This window comes from Myotis lucifugus, unplaced genomic scaffold (assembly GCF_000147115.1).
Source record: "Myotis lucifugus unplaced genomic scaffold, Myoluc2.0 scaffold_79, whole genome shotgun sequence".
Taxonomy (NCBI): Eukaryota; Metazoa; Chordata; class Mammalia; order Chiroptera; family Vespertilionidae; genus Myotis; species Myotis lucifugus.
Window position 1 is genome coordinate 4,321,698 of NW_005871127.1, and position 19,623 is coordinate 4,341,320.

Here is a 19,623-nt window from a genome sequence, read left to right on the forward strand (position 1 = left end):
TATTTCTTGTAAAAGTAATTTTCCACAAAAAGATTATGGGAAACAATCACATGTGTTGTTAACAGAATAGTTTAAAACAGCATATCTAGTAGAGTGCTAATGGCTATAGATCAATGTAAGGGAAGGTATATACACTAACTGTAACTGTAGTGCGTATTGCTATATTATTTATTGTCTCTCACTTCCATATTAACCCCTCAATATATGTTTTGCAATAATAAAATGTCTCTAAGCATCCTCCTTTACAATAAGTACAATGTTAAGTTTCCCAGTAGAGGATACTGGAGACATTGCTGGAAGAATGGGCTCTCCTGTGGTCTCTGGAGGGTGCATGGCGAGTCAGCAGTATGGGAGTGAGGATATCCAGTGATGCTCTGCCTAGCCATGCACCCAGAACTATTCCTCTTGACATGGATGCCTAGCCATGCACCCAGAACTATTCCTCTTGACATGGATGCCAGGCACTCTAGGTCTCCTGCCCTCACCAGGGCCCTGCCTGATTTTCTCGGCTCCCTCTTCACCTCCCACACAAGGTTGTCTCCCAAGATCTCCTAATACTGTGGCCCTCAAAACAGAGATACTTCATGCTCTAGTCCTCCTGTTATATCTGTTCCCCATTCCCCTTGAATGCCCATCCTCTATAGCTTTCCTGACTCCACCTGTGTCCCTAAACCCTCTGTACATCCACACACTTAGCTACCTGCGATGGCTCATTTGCACTTTGGAGGATTGCATTCTGCTTGTCCCGTGAATACAGAGCACCAGGAGACTTCTCTGTCATCCAGGGAGTTGCAGCACATTCTCCTCTAATGAGGTATGAACTCTAAACCTGAGGAGGGGAGTCCCCTTCTAAGTTAATCCTTCCTAGGCTACTTTTTCAACACCTAAGGGTAGCTGGGATATAATTATACCCTGTAATTACTCCTGTATCAGAATTTAGTAATTTTTATATTAAACTTCCCCTGATCAAATCACTGTGTGGTTTCTTTCTCCTAACTGGACACTAACTAATGAATGTTAGTGTCCAGTTAGGAGAAAGAAACCATTCTCTAGCTTGTGGTTTAATGAATGATTTCTATTGTATTTTTTAAAATCTTTACTCTTAATACGTTCTCTAATTATCATGGGTTATCTTTGTAATAAGAAAATAATAATATGAATTAAAAAATAAAAATATTCCTTTTTAAAATACTGTGCCATGCTTGTCAATTCTTTGTCTTAGTTGTTTGGATATTCTTCTATTAAAGGTTGACTCTATAGAAAGGGAATAGTCATGTTAAATCTAGCTTGCTTGAATACATGAATGAATGAGTGCGTTAATTAATTCTACCTATGTCATTAGCCTCTAAGAGTTCAGATTATAACTCAAATATCCTAGTTTTCACTAGTGCTATTAATATGTTTAAATTCTGCATGGCCTTTAAACTGTAGACACTTTAGTGTGTTGCAATCTTTTGTTGTTGTTTTAAAATAATTGAATGAAAGAATAGTAAGGATAACAATTATTTCATTTTTTTCAATTTATATATGCATATGTACATACATGGGGTAAGTGTATGTTTGGGTTCAATGTGAAATGTATTTAAAGTAATATTCACCATTAATACAGGGCTTATTCTAGAGCAAGCACTAAGTGCTTTACTTATATTTTATTATTGGTTGTAATAAAAAGTAAAAAATGTACATGTCTTTTGAGGTTTAACTTCAAATAGTTTTACTATTCCATGTTTTTTTATCCATTCTCCAAACAAGTGAGGTTCAGGAATAAAGGTTTTGTATGACATATTAGAAGGATTTACACAGATCTACCAAAATGTGGAACATTCAGCAGATTTTAGGCAGTCAAAAATGACTTCTGTCCACTATTTCCCCTTGCTTTCCCACTAGACAAGTTTACTTGGCTCCAACAACCACACCGATGCCATCTTTCCTAGAACAACACTTATTTAGTATATGAATCAGCACTAAGCTAGATTTGTGAGGAACCTGAATCTAAAAAATAAAAGCATTGTAAAGAAAAAGTTACAACCAAGAAGTAAAAATGTACCCTCCTTAGAATATTAAGACTTACTCTTTTTTATTTTTAGGATCTTTCCTCTGAGATCCTAAGCAGTCACAAAACCAAAACAAAGAAACAAAAAAAAACAAAATGAAACTAATGTTAGAAAAGCCTAGATTTGGTTTTAGATTCTTATAAAACCTCCAAAATTACAAATGTGAGTGCTGATTTTTACCTTAGAGAAAAGACTTACTTAAAATGTCACTTTTCTATGATTATAATGAAGGCAATTAGTTCATGCCTTTATTCATATTTATATATTTAGGGTGGGCAAATGTAGGTTAATAATAATAATCCTATATAATAAAATGCTAATATGCAAATTGCCCCCTCGGGAGTTTGACCAACTGGGAGTTCAACCACTTGCTCTGATGTGGGCTGACCACCAGGGGGCGGCGTGGAGTGAAGGAAGGCCCTGGCTGGCAGCCAGGGGAAGGAAGGCTCTGATCAGCTCTGATTGCCAGCCAGGCCTAGGGACCCTACCCGTGCATGAATTTTGTGCACCGGCCCTCTAGTAATAATATAATAAATAATATATAATGAATACTGTAAGAGCCACAACTGTAAACCTACTTTTTCCTACCTCTGTATATGGATATGAAAGTGATTTATGAAAGTGATTTTCATTTATTGGCTAATAATGTGTATAGCATCTATATCTAGCGCCATGAATAATATATCACAAAAAAATGCTATTTTAGCTTTAGGACAATGTGTTCCATGGTGATGATCTGGAGGTTGTTTGGACAGTATCATTCTAGTCAGGGTATGGCCAAAAGTGGATATAAAGGCTCCTGGCTACAATCTTCAAAAGCCTTGTCAAGCTTAGGAAGCCAGAGTTTTCCTGGCAGAAATCTGAATTTTGGCAACACACTGTGGATCACAGAAACCTAAGAGCCATGCTTCACCATATGTTCACCAGGAAGCTGTCCACCAACGGGAGGCATGCATTTCAACTGAGCATGCTCAGAGGAAATGATTTGCTAAAGGAAATCATGAGCAAATTATCATCATTAAGTTACTGATAATTCAACATATAAATGTTAGCATCTATTGTGTGTCAAACATGGTTGTATTTTAAAATATATTAGTGTTTGAGACCTTGACCAAAAAAAAATCTCTTTATGGACCTTATATTCTAGCATGAAAGACAGATTTTAAATAGTAATGAAAATAAGCAAATTAAATATTATATTAGAAGGTAATGGTCATTATGAAAATAAAGAGAATAAAGTATTGGAGTAGATCATAAAGACTCCTCTTATTTTTTTCCCTTTACTCCAGATTCAAACTTCTACTATCCTTTCCTCATTAGCACAGATTTTAATATGCATATATCCATATAAATTATCGTTTCTAATTTACCTCACTGTTGTTGGCCCTAAATTTAGTTCAGCTCCTCACAGTTTTAAAATTAAATATGTTTGAATTTTATCCATCTTGCTCTACGTATATTCACTTATTTGCTTCTAATTGCTGCATAGTTTTGAATAGCATGCATCCACTCCATTTTATGTGTGCATTTCTCTAATAATAGACATCTAACAATTTCCAGTTACATAAATAACAACATGATGTACTTAGTAGGTCCATTTGCCAACTTTCTAAGAACTCTGTTAGGATATATATATCTAGGAATGAGATTGCTGGGCATAAAGAGATTCAATTTTAGTAAATGGTATGAAATTGCTTTTCAGATAGTTATATCGATGCATACCCTCACCATTATGCTCTTTCCAACTTGCCACTTCAATGGGTATAAAATGGTTTTAATTAGCATTTTTAAATTTTGAGTTTGAACTTTCAGACCTCCCTTTCCGTGAGTTTCCTATTAATATCATTTGCATAGTTATCTATTGGTTTTCCTGCTGTTTTTTCTCTTACTGATTTATGAAAATTCTTTGCCTGTGTGACTCAGTGGTTAGAGCGTCCACAGGCACACCCAAGGGTCACAGGTTGGATTCCTGGTCCAGGCACCTGGTAGTGGTGCATGCCTAAGGCAACAGATTTTTCTCTCTCTTCCCCTCCCTCCCTGCCCACCTCCCTCTTCATTTCCTTTCCTTCTTTCTGTCCTTCTTTCTACTCTCTCAGAAAAGCAGTGGAAAAAATGTCCTCAGGCGAGGATTAACAAAAAATAAAAATTAAAAAAAATTCTTTGTATATCTTATAATCAGTATTTTTCTTTCTTTTTTCTATTATCACTCTTCCTAAAGAGCTATTTTTTAGATATTTTTTTCCCTAACAGCCTTCACCCATGAAATTTTAATGACACAGATGTATTTTATCTGTTTATGTATTTCAAAATATCTGTGTTTTATATATTAAAAAGTAAAATATGGCTACTAGTAAAATATTTATTACCTTTCAGACAGTATGTCCCCAACTGAGAATGCATGTAATAATAACTTTTTTTTTCATTTTAAAAAATATCTTAGTTCTGTAATCTGTGTTAATGTTTACTTATCAGAATAGCGGATTTTTTTCATCTGTCTGTTAACCTTTTTAACCAGAATGCTTAATTTTGTAATACAGGTACTGATTTTTTAACCTTATGACTTATCCTTTCTAGTTCTTATTTAATGTCTTTTCACATTAGTGTTTTACAATTTATTTTCCTTTTGTACTTCTATTTGATATATAAATTCTCCTTTCACGTTTAGGTTATAAATACAACCAGAGTACATTATGCTCAGGATCCACTCTTACTTTTCTTAATTCCATTAGCAAACTTTCTTAATACTGTATAAAGATTTATTTCTGAGTTATCTGAGGTTTTTTTCCCCCATTAATCTATATTCTTTTAAATACTATTTTCTTGGGTAATAGGCCTTAAAATCTTTTTGGGCAAATGTGCACTGTAAGTCAGAGCTTGTAGAGTTATTCATAGGCTATAAGTTATTCCATATTTATGTTTTATAGAGATTTTTTTGAATTCTTAAAAAAATCAGGTAAAATTTTGATGGAGATTGCTTTGAATTTGCAAATTGATTTGGGATAATTTTTTTACTTATATGTTATGACCCAACCTTGAAGTTGTAAATAACTTCATTTACATTTCTAATTAAATTTTTATCTTTATATTTTCTAAATAGGTAAACATTAAACAAAATTCAAAAGGAAAAGAAAAAGTATATACATAAAATGTTTTCTCATTCTTCTCTTCCATCCTTATTGGCAACTACCACTATTGGATATAGGTGTTATCTTTCTAAAGGATATACACCTTAGTTGTTGGATGATATAATATTTTTAACATCATATTAATATTATTATTGGGTTTATGTGCCAGTTAATTTTTGGAGGATCCCATTTCTGTGAAAGACCACTTAGTAAATATTTTAGGCTTTGGGAACCAGGCAGCCTTTGTTGCCCTTATAGTGGAAAAACACCCAGAATCATCTTCCATGCATGAGTGTGGGTGTGTCTGAGACAACCCTCAAAACAGGAAAGTGTGCCATTTGACTCTCAGGCCACAGTGTGCCCACCCCTGTTATAATGGGTTATTGTTTGAATATACGAAAGATAATGATTTCTGAATATCAATTTTATATTTGGTTACCTCATTGAATGCTTTCATTGTTGATAGTACTTTTTTCTTCATTCCCTGCATTTGTCAACCACACAATTATGCAATAGACAAATAGTGATAATTTCCCCCCCTTTATTAGTTTTACACCTTAATTTTTTTTCCTTTTGTCTATTTGCAGTAGTTAATACCTGCAAATAGACAAAAAATATGTGAAATAATAATGTTATTTTAAGCAGTCTTATCTCATATCTTTTTATTGTGCGATTACTTCTGTAGTGTTTTCAGTAAGCTTGATGTTGGCTTTGGGAGTGAGATATATGTTTATATTTGGAAGCTTAAATCTATTCTTAATTTCTTAGGAGTATTAATAAAGAAGAGCGGAGATAAAATTTGTCAAATATCCTGCCAGAATCCATCAAGATAACATGTTTATTTAAATCTTGTAATATGATTAATTATAATAATAAATCCCCATTATTGAATCATCCTTTCAGTCTTGGAATAAATCCACTTGGAATAGGGATTTATTTTCTTATAATAGTAGCTGGATCCTCTTTGCTAATTTATTCATGATTTTCACACTCATATAGTGGCAAATGATCTGTAATTTATCTGGCATTTTGGCATAAAATGATATTCAAATTATTTTAAATATTGGAAACTTTTCCTCATTGTATCTAGAGAATATTTTAAATAGATTTGAGATGATCTATTGTTTAGTGACAATATAATTACTCTCTCAAAGCATCACCACATGGTAATATGTGGATACATTCTGCATTTTGCTTTAATTTTTGTTTGTAACAGTCTTGAACATTTTTCATTATGTTAATTTCCATGTAATTTATATATTTATTGTTGCATTGTAAAGCAAATACATACATATATATACATTTGTGTATATATGTATGCACAAATGAATATATATGTTCATTATCTATTGTTGGAAAGCAAATTACTCTCAAATTCAGTATTTTAAAACAGTCACAAATGTTTATTTTTTGTATTATTTCGGCAGAGTGGCTTAGCAGGGTGGTTTTGGCTTGGAGTCTCGTGAAGGAGTAGTCAGCATGTCAACCAGGGCTGCTGTATCTGAAGTCTTGACTGGGGCTGGAGGATGAACTTCCAAGGTAGCTGATCCTTATTGCTGGCAAGTAGGCGATGACTGTTGGCAGGAGGATACTTCCTCCCCACGTGGACTTCTTCACAGGATGTTTGGTGTCTTCAGAACACGGCAGCTGGCTTCTTCCTGAGTAGATACATGAGAGAACTCTGTGGAGGTCATTATTTTTTATAACTTGGTCTCAGATGTCAAATAATATCTCCTGCATCATAGTCTATTCTTTACAAGTGAATTACTGATTCTGGCTCACATATAAGGGGAAAGAAATTAGTCTTTACTTTCTAAAAGGGGGGTGTTAAAGAATTTGCAGGTATATTTAAAACCATTATAGTATATACTCTGTTATTTATTTATTTATTTTAATATATATTTTTTATTTCAGGGAGGAAGGGAGAGGGAGAGAAAGAAACATCAATTATGAGAGAGAATCATTGATTGGCTGCCTTCTGCATGCCCCTTACTGGGGAATTGAGCCCACAACTCGGGCATGTGCCCTTAACTGGAGTCGATCCCAGGACCCTTCAGTCCACAGGCCGACACTCTATCCACTGAGCCACACCAGCTAGGACTACCTTTAGGAGTTAGTGTACACCACTGGAAAGCTGCGGTTTGAGTTTACTCCGGAGCTGATAATGACTCGAAGAGAAAGTCTTCCACCAGTTTTAGACCGATATTGCTTAATACTACGGACAAGAACACCTTTTACTGAGGGCTTATTATGTGCCAATCAATATTATATGACTCAAGGCTACCTTATGGATTTGGTATTATCATTATCTCCATTTACTATAGTAAACTGAAGTTTAGGCATAACGAGTAACCTGGTCAAGGTAGCACACCTAATAAGTGCTGGAAACCAGATAACCACGGGCTATAGTGCCGTCATTGATGTTTCTTTCTCTCTCTCCCTCTCCCTTCCTCTCTGAAATCAATAAAAATATATATTAAAAAAGTATTTTACTTCAACTTATTTCTGGCCATAGAAGCTCCAGAATTTTAAATGAGGTTGGTCAGAAGGAGGAAGCCAGAAGATTTGTCTTAAAACTTATCTCAGGAGCTAGAAAAAAAAGGAGGGGAGTTGATGCATAAGGTAAGACTAAATTCCTCATTGTGGCTGTGCCAGGGGGTGCTACACTCTCAGCTGTGGGGACAAGGCAAAAAGCTGGTGCTAATGGGAGAGTGAGTTAGGAGGGGAACACGCCGGTTGAAGAAACCTGCCCAGGTGATTCTGATGTAGCTTCTCCTATTCCTGGAGCATCACAGGTACAGAGAATGAACTATGATTGCTTTTCAATTGTATGTAACATTTTGAGATATTTCTCCAGTTTTGCTTCTTTCTACCCCCAAACAAACTATGAACATCTCAAAAATGAGACTAGGGAAATCTTCTCAATGCTTCCTACCAAACGAAAAAAATGCCTCAAGGTCTTATTCACTGTGTGCTGTGTTAAAACGTTTATTGTGCCAACAAATATTTTTTAGGTCAAATAGTGTGATAGACAATTAAAGGTGTGAGACACAATTCCTATCCTGAGAGCGCTGACAGTCTAGTTAGGGTAGAGTGGGGAGTAAGCATATACTTTCTCTAAGAATGTATGAAAGTGATTTGAAGAGGCTTTGAAAGGATGCCAGAGACTCCAGAGAAAAGCACCCAGCCTAGGAAGTTTATCCTCAAATTAATAGCATAAGTAGGTGTGGGTTCAAATACAAAGTGTAGGCTCATTTAAATGTGTCATCTTAAAACAGTTATTGAAAAAAATCAAATTTCTCTAAACCTAGTGACCTTCTCGACCCAAGAGATGTGGAACTGAGTCAAAACCTTCTTGTTCAGTGAATTTCATTCACTGTTCACATGAGCTTGTAAGACACCTTTTAATAGCAAAGGAGAATTTTATTTGGTAAATGTTTTGGCATCATTAAATATAGGCCACCTGTGCATACTTCTGTAGGAAAGTAAAATGTTTTTAATTGGCAGTTTTATATTTAAAAGCCTTTGGAGGCCTAAATGGTTTAAAAATTATACATTAAGTCTATGGAGTTGGTACATATCTGCTGTAGATGATACAAAATAAAACAAGACAAACACATCTCTTATATATAGAACAGAGCTAATGAGGGTGACTTCTCCATTTTCACTTCAGGTTAAAGATATTGGGCCAGCCTACTTTTCCTAGCTGCCTGGAGCGAAAGCTGCTTCATAATATATTGGAAGTACATTGTCCCCGGGTCACTATTTCTAAATTCCTATGATGTAGAAAAATCTATTCATAGAACATCGGGATCGGTGCTCTCCCTCTTTATAAACATCAATGCAGTTTCAGAGGTGTGGGGCTCTGTGGTTACCTCTAAATATTTGGTGGTCGCCCTGAAGTTTTTATTATATTAAGACACATTTGCACTGAATGGTTAACTAGAAAAATGCCCCCCAAAAGAAAATAAAAATTTAAAAAGCCCTTTACTTTGTACCCAGGAACATTTTCACGTCAGTATATCCCGCCTTCACTCAAGGTGAAAAGCGTGCACCTGAAATTGCCACAGACCATACCGAGCCTTTGACTCACCGTGGGTGCTCCACGCACTTGCTCTCTGTGAGCAGTGGAATGAAGCTGCTTCATTTCCGAGCCAGGAAAGTCAGGTCTCCAATGATAAGAGTGAGTGAGGGGGTTGAGGCAATTTTCTGAGTAATTCAGACCCAGTCAGTCGGTCTCCAGTTGTCAACAAAATACCGAGCAATGTTTAACTTACTGTTCAATATATTCAACCATGTGGTGTGCGAGGGCTTCCCTTCTGATGAGTGTAGCTGTACGCTAGTCTTATGAGAAGGTTCTCAGTTACTCTCCATACCAGTTTTGAGGGGGTCCCCTTTTACTCTTTGGCCTCGGCTGCGTTATGGCCTCCAAAGGATGTCCACGCCTTAATTCTAGAACCTATGGATATGTTGTCTGACATTGCAAAAGGGTCCATGGCAGATGTAATTAATTACAGATCTAATGATGGGGCAAGTACGTGAGTTCCCAGGTGGGCCCAGTGTAATCACTAGGATCCTTATAAGGGAGGGGGAAGGTCAACGTTAATAGCAGGAGATGTGGGGAAGAAGCGAGAAGCGAGAAGCGAGAAGCAGGAGTAACAGTCTCCAGAAGCTGGAAAAGGCAAGGAAATGAACGGTCCCTCAGAGCCGCCAGAGCCAGCCCTGCTGACACTTGGACTTGAACACAGCAAGGCTGATTGGGGATTTCTTAGCTCCAGCAGTAAGGTAATAAAACGATGTTATTTTAAGTCACCAAGTTGGCATTAACTTGTTCTAGCAGTAATAGGGAGCTAATACAAATGGATAGTGCACAGTTATTCAAGTAATGTGTATTAAATGAAGTGAAAGAATGAATTTAAAGTCAAAAAACTAATATAAAAGTAGCATGGGAATAGCAATAGCTTCCACCGTAGCCTAACTACTATAACTATCACCGTAATCATGGAAAGGAAACAAAATGCCCGAAGGGGCTCTCCAAACCTCCCGTTAAGTTCTCAGTTAATCCCTCCTGAGGGGAATGAAAACAGGGGTGAGGTTTCACTCCTTGCGAGAGAAGTAAGGAACAAATGTGCACTTTAAACACCGAATGTTTACTGGTTAATGTGGAACAAAGAAATTGGCAGGACTTCTGAAACTGTCAGCATACCTTTGATCGTTTTCTCGTGGATCACATCAAAACTCAGAGTCATGTTTTTGACTGACAAGTCCTACATAATTAAGTAACTTACAGTGCGAGTCTGCCTGTTTTCAAAGGCTGCGAATGTGGCTCGTCCGTATTGCTGGAAGAAATGCAGCTCCTCCAGATGAAACAAACTTGTAATGGGAGGGACGGATTCAGTAGGCTTCTTAGAGCCTATTCGTTTGTTAAGCAATTTTATTATGAAAGTGGAAGTTCTAGTATGTTACTGTAGCAACATTTCTAAAGGTATTTTTATTTATGAAATAAAACGTTTTAATACAAATTAGTAACTGAATTTGTGACCCGTCCCAAACTAGCTCTAAAAGCGCTGTTTACACTGTTTAAAAGTAAGTACACAAGACAATATAGGATAAAACTTAAATTTAAAAAAAGTTTACTTTTCTGTGAATCATAGATTACCTCTTCTCTCTAAATGAATCATGATAGCAGCTTGGTGGTGCTATTTGCACAGCCAACAAACCAGTGCAAGGATTCTTATCAAAGCATGTTGAGTGCTTTTTATAGATAGAAGCCAAAAAACAGTTTCTCATATTTTTTACAGGATTCCATGCAAATTAATTAAACCCTATGTTATAAGGTAACTCTTTTGTTTAAAAATCTGAAATTATCAGAATGGAGAAGTTTTTATCTATTGCTTTTATGAAAACCTTTTATGGAAAATCCAAAACGCATACAAAAGTATAGAGTGCTGTGATATTGCAGTGTTCCAGCGTAAACACCCTTCAGCTGGTGGTCTATCTTGTTTCATGTAGTACCCCCCTTCCTAACTAGACCCAACCCCCAGATACCTGGTTTTCAGACCTATTGAATTGTGTTCAGTCTAATTGCTTCAAAACTCTTCAGATGATTCTGATGATCAGTCAGGACTAAGAATTCCTTCTTTAAAGAAACTTCAGTCTTCTCTTGATAGTTATTTTTAGTGTTTTTTCCAATTATTTTGTTGTTAACCACACTATTGTTCTCCATATTATTTAATTTCTCCTTTTGAATATCAAATCTGATAAACTTTTAATTCCTTATGACTTTATTTTTTTAAATATATTTTATTGATTTTTTACAGAGAGGAAGGGAGAGGGATAGAGAGTTAGAAACATCAATGAGAGAGAAACATCGATCAGCTGCCTCCTGCACGCCTCCTGCTGGGGATGTGCCACAACCAAGGTACATGCCCTTGACCGGAATCGAACCTGGGACCTTTCAGTCTGCAGGCCGACGCTCTATCCACTGAGCCAAACCAGTTAGGGCTCCTTATGACTTTAGAAAAGTCTCATTCTATGAACCTGGATCGGGTTCCTCATCTTAGGATCTCTGATGATTAAATTATGCAACGGGTACTAATATATAATTGCCTCTTGGTAAATATTTTAGCCCTTTTTCCTTTCAACCTCTGTTCCTGCACCATCTTCAACGTATTAGTGCAACATTGTTTATGGCAGAGAGATGACTGAATTTGTGACCCATTCCAAATTTGCTCTAAAAGGGGTGAGGTTTCACTCCTTGCAAGAGAAGTGAGGAGCAAATGTACACTTGAAACACAGAATGTTTACTGTTTAAGGTGGAACAAAGAAATTGGCAAAACTTCTGAACGTGTCAGCATACCTTTGATCATTTTCTTGTGAATCACAGTCTTGTTTTTGACTGACAAATGCTACGTAACGGCTTAGAGATCTAGAAACGGATCCCCATTATTTTCCTCCGAGGATAACTTCAACTTGGCATATATTGCGTTCTAATTGTTAAGGGCCTTTATTTCTATCCATTTGTCAACTTAATGCCATAATATCACTACTGATGATAATGAGAGTCATACTCGGTGCAGTCCATGTATCCTGACAACAACTCTGAGAGGATTATTAACATCTGCAATTTATAGATCATAAAACCAAGGCAAAGGGCAGCTAAGACATTTGTCCAAGAGGGTCTGAGTACTAAGCCATGGGCCGGGCGCTCTGTCCCGGGAGCTGGAGGAAACACCAGCCTGGTTCCACAGCCAACACAGTAGAGCTCAGCCTTTGGAGCCAGGTGACCTGGGGCCAAATCCTGATGTTGCCAGTTCCTCTCTGTGATTTTGAGTGTCTAGGCATCTCTAAGACTCTGTTATAATACATCTGTAAAATGAGAATAGCATTTATAAAAAATGTATTGTGGTGGCATATTGAAGTGCTTTGTACAGTATAATTGAGGAATAAAAGTTAGCTATTTCTGTTCATTGTCCTTTCTCCTCTGCTTCTAAGCCCTCTCTAAAACATTCATGGATTTTGGAGGAAAGTGGGTCTTTTTCCTCCCTGTGATGCTCAGGAGCAGTTACCACTAACCCAAGGAGCCTGTAACCCAAATAACTGTCATTCCCCATAAAACCCCTCCTCCTCAGTCACAATTTTTCTATAACGGTGTGCACAGCACAATGCGATTACAATATACTGAAGTGAATTCAGATACTTAGCAGGGCCTATCTGTTTTTGTTAATGATAATCTCTTTATGGAGAGCATTATCTTATAGTTCAGGCTTTTATGGAGAATTGTTTTTCACATTTAAACCCCCTTCATGCTATACTAGGAGCAAAATCTTTTACTCTTAATGCCCCCCCTTGCTGATACTATACAGGCCTCCTTGAAACAGGTTAAGTAAAATTTACATTTGAAAGAATGGCAAGCTGACACCTTGATACATCTAGCAAAAGCTGATAGGCACCTTTCCCAAACAGAGTAAATATGCCAAAGATCTATGGGTCTAGAAAGCCTGAAAAATAACTGGTGAATTGCGAATTTAGCAAATGCGTCTGGCTATATGAACTTGGGCAAGTCTGTAGAATATGCATTTTCTTAATAATTAGGTGTTGAGAATAGACCTCTCCTAGTCTTGCTAAAGATAGACTTAGGTCCTCACAGATTTTCTCCAGGTGTGCAAGCAAAATTATTGATGTAAGGTGATCTCCCTCCTTCTGGTCAACAACCCAAAAGCCATTAGAGTTAATGACGTGCATTCTTTATGTGTAAATACCAGAAAAGAATATAGCACAGGTATATGCAATCCCCAGGCCTACCTCTTATAGATAGTTTAAAACTGTCTTTAGGTGCCAATATTTAGCTCATGATTTAGAAATAGAAGCCCAAGGGGATGGAATGAGAATATCTTCTTTCTGGATAATTCCACAAACTATTTAGGATGTAGAATAAAACTTAATAGTGCACAGCAGGGATAGTGATTGTTTTCTTAACAGGAAAAAGGAGAACATCTCGCCTTAATCATGAATCATAATGTACATTTGAGTAAATTCTCTTGATGGAGGTTAGGAGTAGAGTAAACCTGGTTTTCCAGAAGAACCTTAAAAAAGGGTTTTGTTTTTTACAACTTTTATAGTTCTTATTTTTTTTTAGTTCCTAAGTCTTTTCAAACTGTGCATAACAAGCTAAGATTATATTAACATTTCTTTAGAAAAAAATCAGTTTTATTTCCTTTGCTTGTAACTGTTCAAAAGTAAAACATTTTAAGAATATATTGAACAATAAAGGCTTAGTTTATGTAGCATAAAAATGAGAATTACAGGCATTGTGTTTAAACCAGTAAATGTAATATGTATTCCAAGGTCTGATTTAACTAAACTGTATTTCATTTGAAATGTGAGCACATAAACAATTTGTTTTTTCTCCCCCTTATACTTGGTGATTAAAGTAAAAGTATGCTAATAAAAAAGTACAGCACTGTCCAGCCGGTGTGGTTCAATGGTTGAGTGTCAACCTAGGAACCGGAAGTCACAGTTGGATTCCTGGTCAGGGCACATGCCCGGGTTGGGGCTCGATCCCCAGTGTGGGGCATGCAGGAGGTAGCCAGTCAATTGTTCTCTCTCATCATTGATGTCTCTATCTCTTCCTCCCTCTTCCTTCCTCTCTGAAATAATTATATATCTATATATATATCTAGAGTCCTGGTGCATGAAATTCTTGAAATTCTTGCATGGAGGGGGTGGGGGCATCCCTCAGCCTGGCCTGTGCCCTCTCGCAATCCTGAACCCCTCGGGGGATGTCCAACTGCCAGTTTATGCCTGATCCCAGCCTGGCCTGCGGGGATCAGGCCTCAACTGGCAGTCAGACATCTCCCGAGGGATGTAGCAGTTCCCCAAGCAGCAGGAGGCCGGGAGGAGCCCAAACTGGGCCAGGCACCGCACTGCTCACGCTCATCCCCGCCTGCTGTGCCTGCTGCCACTGCTCAGTAGTGCTGCCGTGGAGTCAGGAGAGGGTCCCACCACCACAGCTGCCCTCACCAGCTGTAAGTCCTGCTCTGGCTGAGCGGTGCTCTATATATATATATATATATACACACATATATATATATATATATACGTATATATATATATATATATATATATATATATATGTGTGTGTGTGTGTGTATATATATATATATGTATATATATATGTATATATATATATATGTATATATATATATATATATATATATATATATTTTATGTAATTGAATATTTTCCTTTTCTGAAACCATTTGTTAGTCAAGTTGAACAAGTTAACTGCCTACTTTGCATCCATTCACTTTTTAGTCATCACACACCATACCTCATTGAATGAGATAATAGTATAAGAATTTAAACTTGAATGGCTCAGAATTATACACTAATTACCTTCATCTTTAATTACAGTGACTAATTGACACAGCTGTGTTAGCATGACCCCTGGTGCCAGCAGGAGCAGCAGGCATGCCCACAAGTTCTTAGGAGCTAGCTATTTAGGGAAAGTGTTTTGATTAAAACTATCGGACAGGTTGTATTTGGAATGAGGTGAGTCATATTCAGGCCAGGGCCTTTTGCTGGACACTTGAGAGAAACTGAAAGACTTAGACTTGTGGTTATTAAACATCTTTTTTCTAGCTCCGTATCATACACATGTGAAACGAATAACATATACATTAATTATATGGAGAAGACTGGCATTTGAGGGTTTATTACTTTCATTTCTCAGTGCAAAGTACCAGATATTTGTTCTGCTCACTGTAGGCAAGCAGGTGCAATACTATATAATAAAACCCTAATATGCAAAACGACCATACGGCAGAATGACCAGCGGAATGACTGGTCGCTATGATGCACACTGACCACCAGGAAGCAGATGCTCAACGCAGGAGTTGCCCCCTGGTGGTCAGTGCACTCCCACAGGTGGAGCGAGCTTAGCCAGAAGCTGGACTCAAGGCTGGCAAGTGCAGCGGCGGTGGCGGGAGCTTCTCCCGTCTCTGTGGCAGTGCTATGGAGCAGCCAGCAGGCAGCGGTAGGGAGCAAGGGGTGCCGGACTGTGAGAGGGATGCCGCAGGTGGACATCCCCTGAGGGGTCCCAGACTGAAAGAGAGCACAGGCCGGTCTGAGGGCCCCTACCCCCCACCAGTACACGAATTTCGTGCACTGGGCCTCTCGTGTTACTATAAGCCTATGAGTCAAGAGTCAGAAATGTTTCATAAAGAGCATAATTGCCTTGCAAATAGGTTTACAATAATATATCTAGAAGATCTAAACAATATACAAAGGGAAGAGGTTCTATAATTATCTGTAAAATATGTATAAATATAAGTTTGAAAGGAGTGGACAAAATTAAGGTAACAATTTTAGTATGTGTGTGTGTGTAAAGAATGTTTGAAAATTATTTTGTTTAATATTGTACAATGTTTAGACTATTGTAATATCCATTACCCCAACCCAGAGGTCCTATTAATTTATAAAATATGTCATTTCCATATAGAAATAACATAAGAATTATGGGTAAGCGTATTTAGGAAATTAATTTCAAGCAAGTAAGCTTGAAATTTTCATTTTAGTGTAAGATCCCTGTGTTTCTTCATGAAAAACTAAATGTAAATTATAGTTGAAAGTGTGAATAAAATATTTATTCAAATTAGCAAAACACTTCATATAAATTGTTCTTCCCTGAGTTCTTCCACTGTGATTGTTTTCATCTCAAAACATAAATTGATCCAAGTTCACATCAGGGTTTCTGATGAGCCTTTTAAACTGCAAAGCTTTTTGATTTTTGCACTTCACTTGGAATATTTTTCGCAAATTCTGCATACTTATGTAAAGAACCTGCCATCTCTTCACATTTCTGTACCTCCCCAACTAAATTATGAAAATAAATTGGGGATTCTTTTCCTTAATATTCAAAATTATTGGACACTTTTCCTCAAGGGAGCAGAGTATTGTTTATCATCAGACACACACGCCAATCACCAAAGAGGAGAGGCTAAAAGTGCATGACTTCTAACTTATCTCTAAATTTTACTCTTATTGGCCTTTACCTTTTACATTTTTTAACATTTTCTTCCGTCTGTCATTTTTTCAATAAACATTCAACAGGACTTACTATTCCTAGGCATGATGTTAGGCACTAGAAATAGAGTGGGATGAGGGCAGACGGGGGAAGAAGAGTGGCAGGAATAAAGGAGGAATGTCCCTTCTTGGAATATATATATTTTAAAGTAAAATACAGTGGGAGTAGCATTGCTAGAGAATGACAGTGCAGTTTATAAGTATATTAAATGAAACAACTGTGTTTTGAGGGATATAACCTCATCTTCATAGCTAACTGTGCTTTAGGGATATAACCTCATCTTCATAAAGAAAGCAACTCGGAATAGGGTCTTCAATGATGAGGACAACTATAACTCATCCTATAATAAAAGGCCAGCAAAACATAAACAGAACAACCAGAGACCAGAACCACCATGGCCCCTCCGTGAGGGGTGATCAGGCAGGCAGAGTATTTAGGAGTGATCAGGTAGGCAAACCAGCAGTTAGGGGTGATCAGGTAGGCAGGCAAGTGGTTAGGGGTGATCAGGTAGCAGGCCAGCGGTTAGGGGCAATCAGGTAGACAGTCCCTGGGCTGGCTCTGCCCCCAAGCAAGCGGTTAAGGGCGATCAGGCAGGCAGACCAGCAGTTAGGGGTGATCAGGTAGGCAGGCAAGTGGTTAGGGGTGATTAGGTAAGCAGGCCAGTGGTTAGGGGTGATCAGGTAGGCAGAAAGCCCCTTTCAGGGCTGGCCCCACCCCCCACAAGCAGTTAGGGGTGATCAGAGAGACAGGCAGAGTGGTTAGGGTTGATTAGGTAGGTAGACGGCCCCTTGCAGGGCTGGCCCCACCCCCCAGCAAAGGAAGAAGGAGGCCCAGGCCAGCCAAGCCATTGCACCCCATGCCTGTAGCCTGCAGAGGGAGGCCACTGATGGCAGGGGAGGGGGAGTGCAGCTCTGCACAGATGGCAAGCAGTGGCAGCGGCAGGGGTAGGGCCAGCTACCTGCAGCCGGGTGAAGGAAAGCCCCAATAGGCCTTGATCTCAGGCCAGGCCTAGGGACCCTGATTGTGAGAAGGTGCAGGCTCGGCCTAGGGACCTCCCCCCTCCCTGAGAGCATGAATTTTCATGCACTGGGCCTCTAGTTTTAGGATAATTGCTAAACATCTTGGACACTCCTCATGCTCTAAGGCCGTGGTCAGCAAACTGTGGCTCGAGAGCCACATGCGGCTCTTTTGCCCCTTGAGTGTGGCTCTTCCTAAGCCTTAGGAGTACCCTAATTAAATTAATAACAATGTACCTACCTATATAGTTTAAGTTTAAAAAATTTGGCTCTCAAAAAAAATTTCAATCATTGTACTGTTGATATTTGGCTCTGTTGACTAATGAGTTTGCCAACCACTGCTAAGGTATTTTTTTTTTCTTTTGCCTTTTTTTCTCCATCTGTCCCCTTTCTTGATAAAGTCAAGAAGAAAAATAATTGTATTTTACAAGCAGGAACCTCTTCTAGAAAGGAAACCCAGAGATGCCTTCTGGATTAATGAAGTCCCCTAACGGTCTTCTTCTCTAATGCTCCCTTGCTTTGTTCTCTGTAGAGGTATATTCCCTCACAGGGAAGACCAATTTAATAAAACAACCTTGACAAGTATGTTATTCAAATCTCTTTATGTACAAAGAACTTGTTTATTTGGCGTCACAAATGTTATGGGAAGAAAAGATCTCTTGAATGATGAAATATTTACTACAGTGTTAACTTAAAGATCTTTAGAACAAAAAATCAGAATGACAATCTAACTTGGCCTCTTACTACCTACATGCCATAGTATTTTTAATTTTATTGTCATTTTTAGAGCACAGGTTAAATGTAACTGGCAAACGATTTGTACACTTAGAATACAATTTAAGGTACTTTGTTGAAAGTTAATGAGGTATTCCTATAACTCAGAACTACTCACCCTTCTGAATAAGCCTCTTCCACATGGAGAGATACATGATAAAGAGAAGGGTCAACTTCTCAGCTTATCCAAGTCATTTTTTTTAAATAAAAAAAGACACTTACTTTGTGTTATTTTGGGGCTCCTGAGCTAAAACTCACTTCGTTTTTCAGACATTTTTCACAAGCAAATAGAATTCAATGCATGACTTCCAAAATCAGGATTTCAGTGCTACATGTAACCATAATTCATTCTGTCATTTGCATTCTAAAGTGATAGTCTCAGCCCATCGCCATGGTTCTGCTCCACAGAACGTTTGGCTTCAATTCAAACTCATTAAGTTGCAGTGGAACTCCTATGACTGTTCGCTTCTTACATTATTGTGAAGACCGCTCTCTATTCTAGGCATGAGTTGAGGAAAGCAGGGCATTGGTGGCTTTAGAGTTAGATGTCTACTGCTGCGTTAGTGGGTTTATGTTTTTGTGAGAACCTTCCCAGCCTTTCCACTGGTCAAACTGCACTCCAGGGAGCCAGTTCTATGCAGGAGTTTGGGAGCTTCCGGTTGCAGTGGCTTGGAGACCTCTGATACGGAAAAGTGTGTTTTCTTTTTACAATAAGGGAGTGATCCAGGCAAAAGATCACAGCAAACCTTATGGGGACTAAAAAGCTGCCTTTGGACCTAGAATTCTTGCTGTAAGTTTATTTTTGTAGGTAGTTTGAAGAATGATTTAAAAAAACAAAAACAGACTCACACAGTTTAACTGATAATATACTACATGCCACTTAATCTAGGATCAGTGGTTGGCGAACTGCGGCTCGCGAGCCACACGCGGCTCTTTGGCTCCTTGAGTGTGGCTCTTCCACAAAATACCGGCTCTTCCACAAAATACTGACTTTTCAATCACACTGTATGTGCGCCCCCGCACGTAGTATTTTGTGGAAGAGCCACACTCAAGGGGCCAAAGAGCTG